The sequence below is a fragment of the Ochotona princeps genome, chromosome 23, assembly GCF_030435755.1.
Source record: "Ochotona princeps isolate mOchPri1 chromosome 23, mOchPri1.hap1, whole genome shotgun sequence".
In the NCBI taxonomy this organism is placed as follows: domain Eukaryota; kingdom Metazoa; phylum Chordata; class Mammalia; order Lagomorpha; family Ochotonidae; genus Ochotona; species Ochotona princeps.
Window position 1 is genome coordinate 14,228,333 of NC_080854.1, and position 22,405 is coordinate 14,250,737.

The 22,405-nt window shown below is 41.5% G+C and overlaps 1 protein-coding gene across 1 annotated transcript in view; it reads right to left on the reverse strand.

The window, feature by feature from the left end:
- The window catches only part of ITGA2 (integrin subunit alpha 2), a 92,176-nt gene that overhangs the window by 63,087 nt on the left and 6,684 nt on the right, over positions 1–22,405 (reverse strand). The gene's annotated exons all lie outside the window — the stretch shown is intronic.

The window sequence follows — 22,405 nt, forward strand, 5'->3', positions numbered from 1 at the left end:
TAGGAGGCAAATGGGTATCACAGTGGAGAGTGGATCTGAGCACAGGACTGATTGACTCAAGAGCCTGACCCTGTACATGCTATATTACCTCTCAGAACTCTTAAAGTAATGCGAGTTCCACTTGTCCCCGCTAACGACACTAAGCTTCCCAAGCACAAGGTCTAAAGGGGAGTCTCCATTTCAAGATCTGAAAGCAGACTTTGTATGAAACGTGCTGAGAGCACTACTGACTGCATCGGGGAAATCCCAGATCCTGCTTTCTCGCTGTGTCATTTCTCTCATTTTTGAAGATGCAGAGTGGCGAAAGGTTCTATATCCTTTTCACTCCAGGAAGAACCATCAAAAGTGGTTGTGCTTTTTGATGCCTCTTTGTATATCAGGAGGAAATGATAATTATTTTAAAAACAGAACAAGGACCAATGAGGTCCTTTTTTTTTTTTTCTTGGAAATTCTTGATCTGCTGCAAAAGGGAAACAAAAACACTGATCCCCATTATTGCTGATGGGCATGCTTGTTACAGAAAGATGATCATGTACATCTCAGTACTCTCCATGGGAAAGTGAATACACCCCACCCTGCCTCGGAGCAGTATTTATGTCCACAGACACTGATAAATGGACTCTTGAGAATGACATGGAAGTTTCATTAGTACACATCCCAACTAAATGTCCTGTTTTCTGAATAACAATGAAAGTACTCAGTGTTTGTGTGTCTATTGTTTTTCAGGCACTGAGGGTCTGAAAGAAAATGGCATATTCTTTCTCTGTGCCTCCAAATTTCTGGGGGAAAATCATGCAGAATACTCCCAAGGAATAATGAACAAAGTGGTGTAACGTTTTGGAACCCAGAGTAGTTAAATTGTCTCTGAAAGTGCCAAAAATATCCTCCTGGGGACTTATTCACTCCAGAATGTTCAGCTCATTATTTCTTAGAAATGGGCACTGCTAGAAAGAGAAACAGAAACACTGATTTTGAAATAATCTGTAGCAAAATCTCCACAGCTCAACATTTGCAAATTTTCTCGTCGCCATCTATTTTCCATATGCACCACTGCTCCCTCTTATTCTTGAGACAATAAAGTACAAAAGAAAACATCTGGCAAATCAAGAAAACCAGAATTGGCATTCCAAATACTGGTGATCCCAAGCTTACAAAAAGAAGAAACACAAATAAGTGCATCACAGTATGATAACTAGCAAAATGCAGAGAGATATAAAGAATCCTCAGCAAAACTGATAATAGGGCAAATCTGAATTTCCTGGCATCATAACGGAAATGGCAATGACTCCAGATTTTGATGGACAAGCTGGAGTTCACTATCTAAGACAGCAAAGCTCAATTCATAACTGAACACAACATCCATGAATTTATATACACAAGCATTTTATTTTCCCCACATACTTGTTTTATTTTTTCAACAGATGATTAGATCAAGTACTAATCAGATGGCAGATGCTGTTCTTGGAGTAGGAATGAGAATTAGAGCATCATTCCTTCAAGTTGCTCACAAACACTGCATGCAGAGGAGTCATATAAAACATCACAGTTGAAATGAGAGACAAAGTTTTATATCTCTTCTCTTATCTGAACAAGCTCCTTACCCCTTCATGGCCTCATGTTTTGATCACTAAGCATGAAAATTTATGTTTTAGGTTCCTTTCATGTGTAAATATTTAAATATTTACTATTTTGCTTAACAGAAATTTTGAGGTTATATATGAACTCTTGTTTTATTCATTGTGGTTTGATAAGTCATGGGCTGATAAAATGAATTTATACAATGTTAACCTTTATTTTTAAACTAAGTTTTAAAAAAATAAGACCTCACCTAATTTGGATAAGAATTCCTCAAGAATAGAGAAATTTCTAAAGCATTTTAAAAATATTTTTTCTAGAATAGTGTTTATGTCATTCCCAAGCCTGTCATCTGACCAGGCCATTAAATATGCATGATTAACCTTAGTAGAAGCAACATGACCTCCTAAAGCCAAGTCTTGGTGTCTAAAGATGATAGATTAGAATATTAATGTCAAAGTAGATTGTTTCTTTATCACTTAAAAATAAAAACAAAAATTTCAAGGTATGATCTACAATTTTCCAGTCAAACCATGCTGCTCCAAGAATTTCATGTTGCTCTCTGATGTCCTTTAACAAAGCCAAATCCATTCCAAGATAAGTTAGCAACAAGCTCATCTTGATTTATCCAAATAAGTCCTGAAGGCTTTCACAAACATTGCTGATTCACAAAAGAAATAGGAAGCAGGAAAACATACTACCACCTCACAGAAACTTTGGTCCACTACTCTAGAACCCCGCTTCCATAAACAGAGCCAGCCTTGCAGTGCAACTGGGTCAGTCATGGCCTGTGACTCCAGTAACCCAAATCAGAATGGGGTTTCAAGCCATGGTTGTTCTAATTCTGGTCCAGTTCAAAAGATGGCCCAAGTGCTTGTGGCCATGTGGGTGACCCAGATGGAATTTCCTAGTTTCTGTCTTCAGCCTGGCTCAGACCCAGCCATTGTGGCCACTTCCGGAGTCAGGCAACCCCTGCCTATCCAGTTACTGTGGCCAATTCTTGTACATGGAGACTTTGGGACATGAAGGAACAAGGCCATGTTGTCTGCAGAACACACCTATTCGAATGGCAGGATCCTCTGTCCTATTCCCATCCTGACTTTCTCCCTATCACCCTGTGTCCCTGTGCTTTCTTCACCTTGGTGTTTTCAGTAAGTTCAAGTTCTTTCAGATAATATACTTACACACCTGTAACTCTAACAGAGAAAATTCTTCGCTAAAATACAGAATCTATGTTTAAAAATAACCTTGAGGGTTGGCACTATGAATAATGGATAAAGCCACCATTTGCAATACAGGGCCTCTAAACCCACATGGGAGATCTGGTTGAAGCTGCTAGCTGCTCTTGACCTAGTCCTGGCTCGGCATTGGCTAATGCAGCCACCTGGGGAGTGAACTAGCAGATGGAAGATGGCTCATCCGTCTCTGCACAGCTCTGTGGCTCTGACTTTCAAACAAATAAATAAGTCTTTCAACAGAAATAAAAAATAAACACGTCCTTGAGAAACTGAGGCAAAGAAAAAATTTTGAGGGCATCAGTGATGAAGTGTCAGTCCTACTAAAGATAAAGAACTTTAGGGTAAGAACAAGGAACGAGGGAACAGATGTAAGGGCCAGCAGTAGATCAGGGTGGGGTTGGTGATTCAGAAGAATAAAAGAGGCTTAACACTACGGTTTAGTCTGTTGATTTTGCTAAAACCAGTTTGCCTCAAATCTCCCCAGACTTTGACCTGTGTGAATGACTGCAGGAAAATTAAAGACTTAACTTTTTAAGCAATAAAAAGGGACATGTAGGACACGAGTGTGCTGGGAACTATTGATAGTCCTCTAAGGATATCTTGCCCCTCTGTACATTTCAGTGATAAATCCATTGCCTGTGGCTACTCACACAAATTACCACCAACCAAGTGGCTTAAAACAACAGAAATGTGTTTTCCCACAATCCTGCATGCCAGAAGTCTAACACCAAGGTCTGAGCAGGCCTTTCCACACCCTGCAGGTGGCAGGAGACAATCTATTCCTTACCGCTTCTACAAGTTAGGCATTCCTGTTGGACTTCCTAAGTTCCAGAAGTTTCTATGACTGAAATCCAACTCTGTGACCCCACTGCCTGTGTCTCTGCATGCCAAATCTCCCCTGGTGTCATTCCTGTAAGGACACCTGTTAGTGGATTCAGGGCTCCCCCAGGTAGTCCAGGATGTTTTCATCTTGACCCTTAATTCAATTTCATAAACAAAGACTCCTTTACCTTCTGCCAGGACAAAGAGCAGGCTTGCTGGCTGCTGGCTACAAAACAGCAGGTGCAGGAAGCTAGCTCAGTATTCCTTTCCTACAGTGAAATTCATTTGTGTGCTATCTGGGCACCATCATGTAGCCACCGAAGACTACTGTGGGGTAATGGGAATCAGAACAAAGAAGCTAAGGCTGTTTGCTGAATTTTGAGGAATAAAGTCCTTTTTCTCCGATTCATGGACCTCTTACCATCACCTGCACCCATGACACAGTAACAGGCGAATGTATGAGCTTACACACAGGATCAAAGCAGCAGCCAACTTGACCAAGTGGAGAACAAAAACTCTGCAGTCCAGAAGTTAGAGGACTACTGAATGAGATCGTGCACATCCTGGAAGTTCAGAGAAATCCTGGAAATCCTGGGAGGGCACTGGGTTTTCCTACAAGGATGGAATAAGTATTGGAAGGAATCTTGTTTCCCTTCTGAATGGCAGAGAAAATTTGGCCAAAATGTGGTCAACACAAACCTTGGAAGAAACTCTGAGCTAGAGGATCCCAAGGATGCAACATCTAGATTCCCAGCCCAAAGCAACAGTGAGCAGCTGAACTGACAGCACTCACCTTGTGATCTGTAATACAGGGAGAACAAGTAACACAATACCTTCCGCTTTCCTGCTCCGCGGGGCCTTCTCCATTCCACTCATTCTGCTTAATTATTCTTTTTTTTTTTTTCCCTTGATCATTGCGGACCCCGCGAGAAAGCTGTCCGCTTTATTTATACAGAAGCAGTACAAAGTTTTCTTTTAGGGGCATTTTGACATAGCTTCAGGAGGGCACAATTTACAACTTCTTTTTTTTTTAATACTGTATTGCTAACTTCTGTTGCAAACTTAATTTCTTACTGTCTGCCTTCTCCATTAAAATCTGTAATGCTACAACTAATACGCAGAACACACACACAATTATAAACCTCAGTAGGGAGATTAGCATAAAGAAAGTAACAGATGTATATAGCATGTGTCTACTCCCAAATAATAAAATTTCCATTACTATTCTTAATTATACTTTTGCATTATGTGACTTTATTTTCTTCCTTTTCCTACATTTGTGATGTCATGTTACATTTATGCATCAGAGTGTTAAGCCTGCAACAGTGAAATGAATGACCATGCCATTATAATCACTTGGGAACAAATAATAAGAGGAACTAGGGAGAGAATAAGCGGGGACAGAGGGGGACGGATACTTCCCCATGCATGTAAATCTCTATCAAGAGAAAACACAAATAACTACAAAATTTCAAGAAATCTATAAAGGGAGCAGTGAGCTTTGCCAGGACTGATAATAGCATGCTTTATGACTTACAGCCCTCCTGTAAGCAGTCTATAAATATCATTTATTTGGCAATTACTCTATATTCAGATGAAAAAAAATAAGCATCACTCGCATGGCCAGAAATTAAGTCATTTTGCCTAATGGGATATTAATGACTGGTAGTCTCTTTCAAAATTCACATGTTGTGCCCAGCATGGTAGCCTAGTGGCTAAAGACTTTGACTTACACGCACCAGGATCCCTTATTGGAGTTGGTTCATATCCTGATGGCCCTGTTTCCCATCCAGCTCCCTGCTTGTGGCCTGGGAAAGCAGTCGAGGACAGCCCAAAACCTTGGGACCCTGCACCCATGTGGGAGACCGGAAGAGGCTCGGGCTCCTGGCTTCAGATTGGCTCAGCTCTGGCTATTGTGGCCACTTGGGGAGTGAAACATCAGAAGATCTTCCTTTCTGTCTCTCCTCCTCTCTGTACATCTGACTTTTCAATAAAAATTAATTAAATGTGAAAAATTCATATATTGAAATCTCAACCCACGTTGAAACTATATTTAAAGATAGGGCCCATAGATAGTAACTAAGGTAGAATGCGGTCATAAAGCTGGAGCCCTAATCCAGTATGATTGGCGTCTTAGTAAGAGGGTGGAGGGTCTCCAGAAATACAGCTGTCAGCACACAGGTTGGAAAGGCCGTGTGAGGTCATAGGGAAACAGCAGACACCTCTAAGGAGGAAAGCTCCTAATAGAAATCGACCCTGAAAGCACTCTGATCTTGGATGCTAAAGTTCATGACTATAAAACAAAATATCTCTGGCAGTGAAGGCCCCCCCATCTGGCCTATTCTGTTATGGTATACTATTTTTGACCAAAAGAGGAGCAAACCAGATTATAATAGAAAATTTCCATTTTCTATCCTAGGTTTCAAAAACAGTTTTGTCAATACATTTATGTAAAAATATAAGGAGTGGTATACACTAATTCTAGTTGAATTGGTTAAGGCAGATCTTCTGGTTTAAAAATTCCAGTGCATGTATGTGTCATAGTAACTGTATCAAGTTCATGGCCTCCACTGTTGTGGCATGTGGCTGCATCACCCCAAGCCTCTTTGCATTGCAAAGATTCGATCTTGCAGGCCGTGAACATCTCTAAAAGCTCACTGTAATTATTCCTTACCTCCATTTACTATGGCTTAGTGCCTTCAAACAACTCAATAGATTCTCTCATAATTTTATAAGGTTGCTAAGGGGTGAGCTACCATCTGGCCGACTTACTGTCTCTCAATAGCTCAGAGGGAAATGGTAAGATCCAGAAGTCAGAATATTGGCCAAGAATTTACTGGAGAGCCATTAGAAACATCATCTTTTGAATTCCTTTGCTATTTTTCCATTCTTCCCTAAATTCTTCCTAAGTGAAAGCAAAAATACTTCCTTTTCATTTTTCCTGTCTCCTTGTTAGTAGCATTTTTGTTTAGTTAGCAAGTACATTAGTGCCAAATGCCTAACTGGCTTAACAAAATACATCTCACATATGAGAAAAGCAGATAAAATTGAATTAGCGGACTTTATTTCAAACTGCAGCTTTTCCATAACCCACATTTTTGAAGAACTATTTGAAGACTCCTGATATGCATGGATTTAAATTATTTTATACTCCAAAATAAACCTTTAATTACATTCCATAAACTTCTTGAAAGAGCCAGTATTTATGTTTACAAGCTGCTCCTCCACACACACTTCTGGTTGAAGTCTTTCCTGATGCTCCGAGCCTGCACACGCCCTTCTTCTGACTTCCTGACTACTCACCAACACATCACTTACTGCTGTATATCACCTGCAAAGGTGACTCAACTCTTCTCAAGTTCTGCTTCAACAGCTGCATGGCCATCACTCGCTCAGCTGGCTCATCTCACCCTCCTCCGTCATTCTTGGCTCTATGCACTGGAGCCCTGGCTCCTCCTTCAGCATACTCTCATGTGAGGCCCATTGGGTTGGTCACCTCTTCTTGGAATTTTTTCCCAGAAAGCTTTGCATTCATGCTCCACTGCTTTCCCATTTCTCCTCACACACTGACCTATCAGATGTCTGTTCTCATCCTCATGACTTCCAATGATGCCCAACTCCTGACAGTCACTGCCTGGGTTATCCTTGGGCATGGGTGAGGCCATGGCTTGTGACGTTGACACTAGAATTAAAGATTCACATCACAGAATCAAAAGCCATGCCTGTCACTTCTGTGAATCAACCAGACAAGACTCAATTCCACTTTGCTGCTTACTGGGTTGATGAAACAAAGACTCCCGCCCAACAGGCAATGGAGGGTAGCTTCTGGCTGATAGTCAGCAAGGCCCTGGAGAACTTATTATGCTAAAAACTGGAAGGAGCAGAAAATTGGATTCTTCTTCAGTCAAAAATGCAGAGGAGACCATCATCTTGGCCAACACAAGCCTTGAAAGGAGCTGAATCAGAATCCCAGGGAAGCAACTTCCAGATTCCCAGCCCAAACAACTGTGAGTAGATCAACTCGCAAGATTCATATCTAGATCATCCGGGATACAGCAATAGAAAACTATTTCATAACCCTGAATAACTCAACACTTTCCCCTTTTCCACTCTGCTGGACCTTCTCCATTCCACTTATTTTTAGTTATTCTTAATACTATATTGCTACTTTCTGTTGCAAACTTATTTTCTTATTGCCTTCCCCATTAAAATCTGTAATGCTTCAAGTAATACACAGAACACACACACACGCCTATAAACCCTACTGTACTGCACAATGACATGTTCACAGCATGTCTTTACTCATGAAAAATTAGCATTCTTATTACTGTTCTTAAGTACACTTTTACATTATGTTACTTTATTCTCTTCCTTTTCCTACATTAGTGGTGCCATGTTACATTTATGAATCAGAATATTAAGCCTGTAACAGTGGAAGGAAAGACCATGCCACTGTAATAACACCGGGACAAATAATAAGAGGGGGAGCCAGGGAGAAAAGAAGGGAAGAGAGAGGGAAGGACAGAAAGGAGGGGAAATGACCCAGTACGCATGTAAACCTGCACCCAAAGAAAAAACAAATAACTACATATCTTCTCACTCCATCTCCCCTCTCCCCCACCTCCCTGAATTTGCAACAGATTTCCACAACCCTGGACCCAAATAGACCTCTTTATAAACTAAAGCAACAGAAAAGAGTCTAAGATTGAAAATGTGTACCAAGGAGTTGAATTAGTGTTACAAACATACCTGAAAATGTGGGAGAAGCTTTGGTTGGATACTAGGCAGAGACTGGAAATTTGGAGAAGGCTGGAAGTAACCTACAATTCAACAGGGTATTAAGTTTGAATTTGGTGTTGCGGTAAGAAGATTGAGATCATTGAAGTGCTCATGACCAGAATGCTGTTAGAGAGGGGACAGTTAAGATGCTTCTCATGAGATTGGGACCTGTGATGAGGTCTCATCTGGAAATGGGGAACATCTTACAGGAAACAGGAATAAGGCCTGTACTTAGTAGGCATAAAGAACTTGATTGTGTTCTCAATCCCCAGGATTTTATGGAAGGAAGAAGTTCAGAGTACTCAAGATTTCCACAAGAAATTTGCAAGTCAGAAAAGCATTTAAGCTGCTGTGTGGTTCCTTGTAACCTCTTAAGTGAAAAAGAGAGAACAAAGCAATGATTTAGAGACGGCATTCTAACTACAGCAGAAGCAGAGTGAAAAATTTGGAAAAATCACAACCAAACCGTGTGAGAATGAAGTTTATTCACGAGAACAAAACCAGGATTTGGCTGAGCGACTGGGTAATGGAGGAGATTAGCACAGGTGGAAGGGCGGCAGACTGTGATCATCAAGACAGGAGGAGAAAGTCGGACAGTATTACAGGGATCATCTTCCATCATTAACTCAGAAGCTAAAACGGCGGAATGGCTTTGGGGAATTGGCCAGGGACACGTTTTCATGGATTCTCTGCTCAAGGCTGCTTCATACTTTGAACTTCAAACTTTTAAGCTGGTGCTGAAACAAGACTTCTGGAACTATTTTAACGAAATAATTGATATTGTGATGTGAGTATGAAGTTATTTTTTGAGCATAGTTTATCTTCTACCAAACAATAAGCTATGTGTAGCATGTGCAGTCAGTTGAGTTAAATGCAGTTCTGGACTAAGCCAAAGAAACATGCTTGAATTAAGTCTATTGAGCACACATATAGACAGAGGATTAAAAGATTAATAAATATACACACATAAGTGCATGCAAAAACAGCTTATTTCCTATTTGGAGTTTTTGAGAATATCTAACTTCTTGTCGAGCTATAAAGAACCCTAAAATAAAGACTGACAATATCTTGGAGCCATACGGTGACACAAGTATACCAGTGTTAGGAGTATAGTATAGTTTTAAATTTTTGCTTATATTTTGTTTAAAAGCAGAGGGAGAGGAAAAAAAGGAGAGGGAGAGAGGAAGAAGAGGGTGAGAGGAAGCAGAGAGATCTTCCTTGCATGCTTCCTTCCACTGGTTCCCCTGTAATCACCTGTATCAAGTAGGGCTGGGCCAGCCAGCAGCCAAGAGCTGGGAACTCCATCTGGATATCCTGCACTGGGTCTTAGGTACAAGTACTTGTGTCATCACCTATTGGCCTCCAAGGCTGTGTACGAAAGGACCTCAGAGCTGGGAGCAGAGCTGGACCTGCAGCCATGCCACTGCCACTGGCGTGGAGGTATCGAAAGCAAGGTCTTGCTTACTGTACAAAATATCCACCCAGCATTTGTTTTAACTAAAAAAAAAATCCACTTAGTGAGCATGGTCACAATATATCATACTATCTAGAACCTTGGTTTCTGGGATTTAAGCGGGTCTGTGAGCTTAGGAAGATTCTTTACATAAGCCACAGCTTTGTCCCTTCATGTCCAGCGTAAGTGACTCAATATGGTCAGAAGCGGAAATAAACTCAACCTCGTATCTAACAAGTGACGGGCACTAGCAAATGACTACTTACATTTTCATCCACATCATTGTACACTACTAAGGATAGCACAGGTCTTGATAAATTTACTACGGCATCCTAATTTGGGGGCTCACTGGTACCACAGCAAGAAAAAAAGTGCATCCTAAAAGTATCTATTTAAGTTACTGGAAGTTGCTGTATAACCAGTCAAGAGGATAACACGCTCTGCATTTTGCTGAGGCACATGAAAAACACACCAAGAAAAATTATCAGCCCAAGGACCCTCCTGCAAGTCACACTAACAGGAAGTGGTGCTATTTATTCCATGTCTCTGGAGCTAAGCCAAGAGACTCCAACCTCTGTAGTTTAACTCACCATAACCCAGGATAGATGTAGCAGCAGGAAATGGCCATAAGGTCATACCAGATCTCTTGAACACATACATACCCACAGGAAATTCTCATTTTCAATAGCATTGTCTTCATGCTGAAAGGACAATAATGCAGCTAGAAAATCCTCCCTCGCCCTAAGTAAGTGAAGCAACCAAACTCAGGAATTGCAGATCTCTTGGAAGAGGCCACACACAGAATACGAATTTAAGCTCTAAAATACCTGGCTTATAGTAACAACACTTCCACACAGTAAAAAAAAAAAAAAAAAAAAAAAAAAAACAAGCCAAGCGCACACAATTGTATTACTGTTCTGGATGTGGGGGCATACTGCTGCTGTCATTAAGAAACAAAAATGCCATTTTGAGGAAACAGTCTTTAAGGTTGGAACTTTATATTGGGGAAGGTTCCCCTGCACAAGTGACAGCAGAGATGGAAAGAAGCTCCTGAGGGTGAGCTGCCCCAGACCCCCAATTCCCTCAGTGTCTGAAACTGTTATCACAAGACAAACTATACAGAGGCCTTAAAACAATGCTAAAAGTATGCGGAGACCCAAGTTAATGGCTATATATTTTTTCAAGATTTATTTTTTTTTCATTGGAAATCAGATATACAGAGAGGAGGAGAGACGGAGAGAAGATCTTCCATCTGCCGATTCACTCCCCAAATGGCCCGAGCTGAGCCGATAGGAAGCCAGGAGCTTCTTCCGGGTCTCCCACGCAGCTACAGGAGCCCAAGGTTTTGAGCCATCCTTGACTACTTTCCCAGGCCACAAGCAGGGAGCTGGATGGGAAGCAGGGCTGCTGGGTTAGAACCAGTGCCCATATGGGATCCCAGCACATTGCAAGGCGAGGACTTTAACCGCTAGGCCTCGGTGCTGGGCCCAGGTGGCTATTTTTTAAAAACACATTTATACACACTTTTACAATTCGTACAATACTTTTCCTTCCAGAATTCCATTTGATTCACTTAGCGACCCAATAAGCTAGAGCACGGTTTTTCTCTGACTTCTCTGTAGTCAGTCAACAAGGATGGCATTTAGCTCAATCTTCAGAGCTGAAGTTCTGTCTGGGATGCCATGAACATTAAATGTGCTTGCTACATGTTTGTTGGTGCAGTGGTTCTCAACTGGGAGCAATTTCCCCCTCCCCGGTCATTTTCTACTGAGTAGACACATTTTTGCTTGGGAGGCCCTGGGGGTGCTGCTGGAATGACGTAGGTGGAGGCAGGGATCCTCTCCACACCCTGGAAGGCACAGACCAGCACTCCCACCTCGTTCCCAGAAAGAATTACCAGCTCCAAAAGTCAGTGACCACTCGCAGTCTCACAAGTACCACGGTGTTAACTCTTGTCCGCATCTAAAAGCAAGTCTGGGAAGTTTTGTTTGTCTTGACACCTTCCCATCAGGAAGCAGCCTCTAAATTTCCCCCCCAGTCAAAGGCTGGACTTTGTGATTCCTCTGATGAACAGCTGCGGTTGTGTGATTTCTGAGTCAAGGATAGCAAAGTGCCTTACAGCTTTTGTTGGTTTTGTCTGGGAGATCCTTGCCATTGGAGCCTGAGATACCACACAGAAATCTAGCCTATGCAGAGGGCACGATGCTGCAGCAACTGAAGGAATTCCATGTGAAGACAGAGCTCCCTGCTTGTTGACAGCAACACAGCAGCACCTTGGAGTCAGGCTACACAGCTTCGCCATTGACCAAGCTGTGACCCAAAATACCATAACAGGTCAGAAACAATAGCTGTGGCTTTAAGCCACTAACTTTTGGGGTGATTGACCCCATAGTGGTTAGTGCCTGGAGCAATTTCCAGACTCAGTTACTTGGAATCCAGTGTCCTGGCAGAGAGAATGTCTTCCCACTCCCCCAAAGGCTTCTGTTCTGTGGACGTGCAGAAATCTCAACTGGATAACTGCCACTCCTCAACTGAAAATGGATGGCCATTAGCAGGTGGGAAACGAGAGACAAGGGAAGTTCGTCAAGGAGACCCTGAGCAGTGGATCTGAAGGGCATCTTCACATGACAGACAGGACACATCAAGCCAGTGTCCCAAGCATTCATTATTTCAAATGCTGCTCATTATGGTAGTTGAAGCTAGATGCTACACTAGATGATTTCCTAAGGTTTTTCTTCTTCTAGGCCTAAATTCTTGAGTGACTTGATTTACAAATACTTTACCAAAGTACACATTTTAAAACTCACATCTGGAATCCTGCATGCTCCTGGTGGTTTTGCAGTCTAGCTTGTCAGGATTCGCCCCCTTCCCCAGTCCCAGCATTTTGCCAGTCAGTGCTACAGCAAATCCAACCAGCCTGCAGTCAACTCTGGCTCATGTATGCACCAATGGATAGAGCTGGTTAGCCCATCCTGGCTCTCCCCCTAACTCAGTTCACATGCAGGCCCAGTACCAGTTTTCATGCCCAGCAGAGGAGCCTGCACTGTCCGCCCTACCAGGCTCGCACCACTCCCCCTGGATCTCATGTGCACTGTTGAGTGCTATAGCCTAGTCTGGCACAGCCTGTCCAGCCAGCACCCAGTCCTGTTTGTAATGTGCGCTAGTTGGTGTTGCAGCCCAACCCATCTCATCCTGCACCCCATCCTGGTTCTCAAATCTGCCAGTGGGTATAATGAACTGGCCCAGTCTGACCCTCCCCCAGACCTGACCCACATGTATGCTAGTGGGCTCTACAACCTGACCTGGTTTGAACTGTTCCCAGTCTTGGTTCTTGCATTTGCCTGCAGGATTGCCTCTGACAGAGGAGTTCCCCTATTAGTCTTTTCCCAGTGGCAGATCTCATGTACACCTGTGGGTCCTTGGCCCAGACTGACTTATTCTATTTCCTGCCCTGGCAGGAACAGTGGCCTGGCCCAATTGGCCCACACCCATTCCAGTTCTTATAGCCTAGCCACACCTGGTTCACACCTAGACATAGCTCTTACACGGTTCAGTGGGAGCGGAGTCCTAGCCCAGCTCATCTTACACCTACCCTAGCTCTTACAAGCACCAGTGGGTGCTGGAGTCTAGCCAAGTCTACACCTATGCCAAGAGACACTGCAGCCATGTCAAGACCAGATCATTGCCCCCATTGTGGCTCTCCTGCTCATCAGTGAGAGCCACAACCCAGCTAGGGCATTCCCTTAGCTCCCCAATCAGGTCTGTTCCCAGTCAAAGATTTTGCGCATGCCAATGGTTGCTCTGCTCCAGTTCGGCATAGCCCATCTCCCATCTAGGCGACCCAACCCAGGCTGTGCCCAGCCCACTCCAAGGCTTACAGTCCTGGCTCCACTGCACACATGGGCCAAACAACCAGGTCAGACGACCCAGACTATACCCAGACCCTTCTGGAGCTTACCGGCAAGATCTGGGAATGGGAGTGGCTGGTGAGCATGAGAACCAGGGCTGGGGGAGGGTCTGGCTAGACTGGTGGTGGCACCTGCCAGCATGAGTGTGGGCTGGATAGTGGGGTCGGTTGGGTTGAACCAGGGTCCAACTCCCATTGATATGTATGAGAGATGAGTGGGATGTGGGATAGACTGGACCAGTCTGCCACACATACTGCAAGCATAGGAATCAGGGCTGGGGCAGGCCTAGTGGGATTTATCGGGGGTTGATCCAACTAAGCTGCAGTTCCCATTGGTGTATGTGAGGGCCGAGTGTGTAGCAGGCTGGGCTGGTCTGGGCCACAGCATCCATTGGTTTGCATAAGAGATGAGACTGGAGACAGAATTGACCCAGCAACTGCAACTACTAGTGTGTGCATAATAGGCTGATGAGGATGATGGACTGAGCCAGACCACATTCTGGTAAGCACACACGAGTCAGGTCTGGGATCAACTCAGATGAGGTCTCTTTGGGGATCACCCCAACTGAACCACTGGACTCAGAACTCCAACTACAGGGAAAATCATGGGATCGGCGGTCTGACCGTGGAGTGCCTATGTCAGAACTCCTCAGTGTATAAGACAGAGCAGTGGACAGCATGCACAGATGCACATGGAGGATATTACAGGCCATTGGGGCCTTTCGGATCTGTCAAAAGCACTTAAGCAGAACCTTCAGAACATGCTGCACATCAGGGACCCTGGGATGACAGTGGGTGGCTCCCTATCCCCGGGTACTGCGGTGGTTGGGAGGCTGGGTACAGCTTCTCCCCTTGTCCAGATACAGAAGGAAGAAAAAGAACAGTTGAAAAAAAAATGGTCTTACCTGCTTTCCCCTAATCCTTGACTCTTCCCACCATGATCTACTATGTAATCATCATCAAAAAACAAAAACAAAAACAAAAACAAAAGAAAGATATCTAAGGAAAAAATTACAATTGGAAAAAGTATACCCTATAAAAATATTAAAATGATAAGGGTACCAGTTTATGGTCATCAATGCTATACTGTTCAACAGCAGACTAGAGCTAAAAATAGACTCAAATTTTTGGCATAGGAAAGTCCCTTCTGGAAGTCACCCAAAAAGAACAAAGAATACTGACTTATACAATGATGTTTGTAGTCACATTATTTACAGTAGGAGGGAATGGTCTCACAGGAAACAACTTAAATATCCTACAATGGGACAACAGTTGACCATGAAATGCCAAGCATTAGTGTCAAGTAGCAGGTCTGGAACAGTGAGCCACTACCTAGCTGCCTCAGTTATCGGAATGACTGTGCAGCATGGCAGTGCTTGTGTTCAAAGCAGCCTGATGTCATAGCTCCTCTCCCTTCTTCCTTGCATAGGCATCAAGCATCATCTTGCGTCACCGAACGAGAAGTGGGCTGAGTGCAGCACGCAGGTGCACGTGTGCGTATCCATGCATGCGCGTGTGTGTGAAACAGAAACCACATTCACATAGCATTTTAAAACTATATTTTATGTTTGCTCTGTTTCAGCATTAATCTCATACTATGTCTAATTTTAATTTAATCTTGATCATAAACAGACATATACAAAGAAACGAAGAGCATATAGGGCTTTGTACCATCCATGATTTTAGACATTTAGAAGTATGTGGGGGGATTGGACAATGCATTTGTAAAGGATAAAAGGGGATTAATGAAATACTAGCAATTAGGCAAATTTGTGAATATGAAATATGAATAATAAGCAATCGATTCCATGTGTGATTTAAGTCCCAGAAAGAAAAGGAAAATCTGGGACAGGAGAAGTGGTTGAAGAGATGATGACAAAAGAAGTTTCTTAGAGAAAAGAAGTTTCTTAGAGAAAAGAATAAGGGAAACCATAAAACCATGAGTATTGATATAGGATATAAACATGTGTTATATAAATAGGTAAATCTAACCGACTGGCATTTGGAAGTATGCCTAAATTATATAGAGTAACCAAGAATAGGAACAAAGCTAGATATTCAATATTAAAACTGTAATACAAGGATACTGTGAGTAATTTAGCATTAATTTGAAGAGTTTAGATGAAATGAACAAATCCCTAAAAGTGCAATTCACAAAATCAGATCAAAAAAGAGTTTTGAAAACTGGCCATAAAACTATGCAAATTCTGAAAATATAATTCTAAAGACCTGCCATAGTGCAAATGTAGGCACAGATGGCTGTCTAGAGCATTCTACCAAGCAGAATGGAAAAGCAACACATTTACACAAGGTTTTCTAGCAAACAGTAAAAGGGTGTGGCAGTCCTCACTTTGCTTTGTTACTAGTACTGGAAATCCAATGAGAATGCAAAAAGTATTTATAGGCTAATCTCATGAACAGAAATATAAGAATTCTAAACAAAATGCTAATCAAGAATAGAATATAAAAAGGACTGGTGGAGATTATATATATCCTACAAATATGTGGCTGTCATCCTCATGTTTTTCAACCTTAGTAGTAGAATGTTGAAAACTCCTAAGCATGATGTTTGATGTGGGCTGTTCACAGGCACTTTAAAAAAATTAATAATTCTCCCTCATTGTTTACTAATACTTTTTAAAGTTACAATTGAGCTTTGGCTTTTGTAAGCATTTTTCTGCTCCCCCCTTTTTTGAGGATCACATAAAGTTTTCTCTTAATCTAAAAAATAGAACAAATGACATTAATTTTCAAATATGGTGCTTAGAGGACATGAACCCAACCAGTGTGTGGGCAGGCGTCCTGCTGGGCTCCCTGTGCTGCTCCTGTGTGATTTATGGGACAAAGAGAACTTTAGATATGTTCATACCAACACTGCTTGCTCGGCCCTGAGTAACAAGGACCTCCAACTCTAAACCAGGAGTCTCATGCCTTACGTCAGTATCTATGAAATAATAATTATCAAACTTACTAATTTTAAGTAGGGTAAAAATCAAGTCCAAACCCTGACACGCAGTGTAATAACTTTTCATACATTGTCTGTATGTATATAATATTTCACAATGAAAATTTTAATCTGCTCTTATTTCTTTAAAAATCCTGCAATTTTTGAGTATTTATTACGTGCTACCATCTAGGAATACAGTGTTAGGATAGGAGGGGTTCTGTAAAAGTGTAGTCAGCTGCAGACACCACTTAGGATGCTCACAGCCCGTATGAGAGTGTCTAGGTTTGAGTCTGGCTCTAGTTTCTACATCAGCTTTCTGCTTATGTGTGCCTTCCGTGGCAGCAGCGATGGACCAAGCACTTGTCCCAGCCACCCACATTCCAGATGCCTGGCCTTAGGTTGACCCAATGATGGTAGTTGAGGGAATTTAGGGAATGAACCACTGGCTACAAGGTTTCTCTGTTTCTCTTTCTGTCTTTAAAATTTGTTCTCATGTTTATTTGAAAATATTTAGCTGGAAGGATGATCAAGCTGAAGACAAATAATGGTGCTGCTGTATGGAAGAAAGGAAATCTACACTATACTGGTAATTTTAATTTATTAAGATGAATAAAAGTATCTATAATATCATCAATAGAACTATCTCGGGCATTTTTAACGCAAAGCAGAAACATGTTAGAAGCAAACAGTTAAAAAGTGAAAACAAATTGACCACTAAACGAATGCTGGTGAATTCAGAAGATTGGCAAATAGAGGGTCTTGTTTTTTTTCAAATACTGGTGGGAAAGAATTAGGGATTTTTCAGCTTGCCTTTCTTCCGTAAAGTGTTCCTATAATCTACAGTGTGCTACAGCCACTGCTGGACATGGTTCATGCATTTACATTCACTCGGCAAAGTCATACTAAGAATATTTGGCTCAAGTCAAGAACAGAGTTATTCTTAGCACCTGCAGCCTTGATGGGTTACAGCCAAGGTTAGGCATTACCCAGTGATGAAGACTGTGCTTGGCATATGGTATCCCATATCAGAGTGCGTGGGTATGAGTCTTGAGTGGAACTGAGACTAATTCTAGCCTCTTTCTACTGATGCGTACCCTAGGAGGGACCAAGCCCTGAGGTCGCTGGCATTCACAAAGGAGGTCCAAATTGAATTTCAGACTCCTGGCTTCTGCTTAGTCCAGTCCTAGCTGTTTTTTTGTTTGTTTGGTTGGTTTTTTTTTTTTAAGATTTATTTTTATTACAAAGTCAGATATACAGAGAGGAGGAGAGACAGAGAGGAAGATCTTCCGTCCAATGTTTCACTCCCCAAGTGAGACGCAATGGGCCGGTACGCGCCGATCCGATGCCGGGAACCAGGAACCTCCTCCAGGTCTCCCACGCCGGTGCAGGGTCCCAAAGCCTTGGGCCGTCCTCAACTGCCTTCCCAGGCCACAAACAGGGAGCTGGATGGGAAGTGGAGCTGCCGGGATCAGAACCGGCGCGCATATGGGATCCTGGGACATTCAAGGCGAGGACTTTAGCTGCTAGGCCACGCCGCTGGGCCCCAGTCCTAGCTGTTTTGATCATATGAGGAATAAGCCAGGAGATAGGAAATCTTTCTTTCTCTGTGTATATGTGTGTATCTCTCTGTCATTCAGCTTATCAACGGTCAGACGCATGACTCAATTGGCTAATCCTCCCTTTGCAAGTGCCAGCATCCCACATGGGCACCAGTTCATGTCCCAGCTTCTCCACTTCCCATCCAATTCCCAGCTGGGAAAGCAGCAGAGTACAAACCAAAGCCCTGGGACACTGCATGCACATTGCAGACCCAGTAGAAGCTCCTGGCTCCTAGGTTTGGATAGGCTTAACTCAGGACATTGTGGCCATTTGGGTAGTGAACTTGTGGGTAGATCTTTCTGTCTCTCTTTCCCTCTGTAAATCTGCCTTTGCAATGAAAATAAATCTTAAAAAGAGTGACATCAAAACTGGATCAGGAGTTGGGGATGCATGATCCTCAGAGAAGGGGAGATGTAGATAAAGTCCAGGAAGAGAACTGGGAGCTACAGAGTGTTTCAGGGGAGAACACAGGGCAAAGATCAGAAGGGGTTAAGGCCAGGCTCTCTTGAACCATAACCAAAAGAAATAAAGTGACACTAATATGTTCAAGTCCGGTTCCTTGAGGGCAAAACTACATCTGTAATGCTAAACAGTTTTTAACATTATCATGGTGTTTACATAATTTATTGAATGATTTTCTATTTTACATATTTTTGCATAACTATCACACTGCAATCAAAATAAAAAGTATATAATAAGTATCACATAAAAACATATGACACAAAAGCATTCAAAGCTATGCTTTCCTCCACTCTTCCCCAGTACATGGAACACCAATCAGCTACTCTGAAATATCTGTGCTACGTTACAAGCATCTAGAAGTCTGTTGAGAAGTTTCTGAAGTTCAACAATGTTTACAATCCTTATTGTAACCAGCATCCAGTAAATGGTTTGATTACATGACCTGAAGGTAACTGGTAAACAGTTTGGAATAGAGCTGTCTGACCTCACCGAGCAGAAGCCAGTCTGTGCTCAGCCTGCGTTTCAACATGGTAGCCATGGAAATGAGATCAGGGCTGCACAAAGACAAAGGCCACCTCCACAAGAATCAAGGAGCATGACAGCTGACAGTGTCCCAGACATCCAGTGGTGCAGTAGCTTTGGGTATGCTTTCCAAAACACAATGCAATCATCTCTTAGGCTGACAATACGGTGTCTAACACAGCTTCATGTCCAATGCTGTTTGAACATTAACCTCATTTTTACACAGAGAGTATTTCAATGATTAGCACTTATGCATGACTTCTAGAATAAGATCTGTCTCTAGTAAAAATGAATGAAGGCAAGGACTGCTGTCACAGAATAATTATGCGGGGGTCTGAAAACCAAACTGCACGATGTCTTATTAACTCTTCAGAGAAAAAGGAAAGAACAGTCTCTCAAAGGAAGTAAAATACTTTTGAAAATTCTTAAGCAGTCCAGCATATTACGGAGCAGAAAATATAAAGCATGTAATTTATACTCATTGATAAATGTAATTTATACGTACTAGAGTTGATAGGAATAGACTGGGCAAGGCCCCAGGATATAAGTACTTTGAACAAACTGTAACAGTATGAAGAACAGATGTCAATTTTTTTTCTGATTTACATGATTCAACGAAGAGATCTTAAAATGCTTTCAAAATACTAGATTGAATTACATAGTATAAAAGGTTTTAATATTTTCCTAATAAAAACTTTAGAACACTAAATTATCAATAATATCTGTGATTTCTGAAAATATCAGAATTTTTCTTACACTAGGTTGAAATAGAGTTGAAAGGTAAGAGAATTACGAATCGATTTCTTTAAATGAACTTATTTGCTGTTCAGGAAATTTAACAAAAGTGTTGATACCCATTCTACTACCAGATTTGGAATGTTGTTATATATTGCACACCTGAAGAAATCACTGATTGATTCAATTACTTTATTATATACAGTATATTCTGAAAGTAAGGACACTGAACTCTGAGGCGTTCCTTTCCTCTTTGTGCCTATTTTCTTCTCTTTTTGCTCTTCACACTCAGTTCTCTCTCCTTCACATAGTTGGAGCGATTTCACCTTGTTCTAACCAGTTGTGATCCATTCCATCTCAGATCCCAGAACCCTCTCTGTCCACCTTAGCTTCACCCTCTGTGGTTTCTTTCTCCAGAGCAGAGGTTGTTGCTGCCCATCTGTGTCCTCTCCTTTCCCTCAGATACTAACATTTCAGGAGTTGGGGCTATGCTCTGCTTTCCCAGGTCGTAAGCAGGGAGCTGGATAAGAAGTGGAATGACTGGGACACAAACCAGGGCCCCTATGGGATGTTAGCACTTGAATGCAGATGATTAGCCTAGTGAGCCATGGTACTGGCTCCCAAAACATCAGTTTTTCAAACAGGATAAATAAACTTCATAGACCTCAAGGTCCTTTATGTATATCTAAATTATAAAATATCTCCTATCTCATGGAGAACTCTCTGGACACCGCATTGTGTCAAAGTGGTAGCTTTCCATCTTGTTAACTCCAAATTTTTTTTGTCCAGTGAGAAACTACATGTGAACATGTGACTTCTGTTATACTGCAGAAACATATCCCATAACTGTAAGTTAAACCATCAGCAGAAAGAAGTCACATGCTCATCTCATTAGATGCAGAGAAATCAACTCAACATTCCTTCATGATATAAAACTCTCCATAAACTACTCATAAAATAACATACCTCAAAATTGTAAAAGCAAGCCGACAGTCAATATGTCAATATTATACTGAGTGGGGAAAAGCTAAAAGCATTCCCTTTAGATCTAGAACAAGATGTGGATGTATACTTTTATACTTTTAGCACTCTTATTCAATAGAGTGGGTTTTTTTTTTTTTTTTTTTTAGTATTACAAGAAGCAATTAGGAAGGAGCTAGAAAACAAAGGTATCAGATTTGGAAAAAGGACATTAAAATATCCATGTTTGCAAATGACGTGACTATATAGATGCAAAAGTCAAATAACTCCACAAAAAGCTATGAAAACTAATTTTTGAAAAAGCCAATTCAAGACAGTTCCAGGTTACAAAATCAACAGAATAACTTATACATAGACCAATGATGAATTTGATGACAAATAAGTCAAAAAATACTATTCACAATAGCCACAAAATACTCAAATATTTAGGAGCAAATTTAAGCAAAGAAGTAAAAGATCTCTACAATGAAAATGAGTGAGTATTGATGAAAGATATCATCAAGAATATGGTAAGATTGCTTTTTCATGTAATGAAGAATTAATATTGTTAAAATATCTGAAATACCTAAAGGAACATGCAGGTTCAATATAATCTTTACCTAAAAACTAGTTACATTCTTTACAAAGTAGGAAAAAAATCCCAAAAGTTGCACAGAATCACTAAGGATTCAGAATAGCCAATGTAATCCTGAAGCAGCCCGGTCTTCCCCCAAAAATCAAGTTGAAAGTATCATGTCTTATTTCAAAACACACTACAAAGCTATAACAATTAAAACAGCATGATATTGGCATAAAAACTGACATGTAGATCAATTGACAAATGTGTCCAGATCATATCTTTAAAAAAAGAATCTGAGAATCTCTTCAGTAAATTGTGCAAGCGCAGTCGGGTATATATCGCTAAAGAAACAAAATCAAGTCCCAACCTCTCACCATGTAAAAAATCAACTGAAGATGTATCAAAGACTAAATTTAATAACTGAGACTACAAATTTATTGGAAGAAAATAAAGGGGGAAAACGTCACAGCCCTGGTGTAGGTGATGACTTTTGGATAAGATCCACAAAGCATGGGCAACAAAAGATGAATTTATTATATCAAACTCAAAAGCTTCTGCACATCAAATGAAACAATAGAGTGAAGTGATACCTGAAAGAATGTGGAAACATTTTCCAGGTATAGCTATGATGAAGGATTGACATCTAGAATATATCAACAACTTGAAAAATTCAAGAACCCAAACAATCCATTTAAGAAATAGTCAAAGGACCTGAATAAACAGCTGCCGAAATAAGAAACACAAATGGTCAACAACTAAGTGAAAGAAAATCTTCAATATCACTAACCATCATGGACACTTACTCAAAAACATAATGGACTATCAT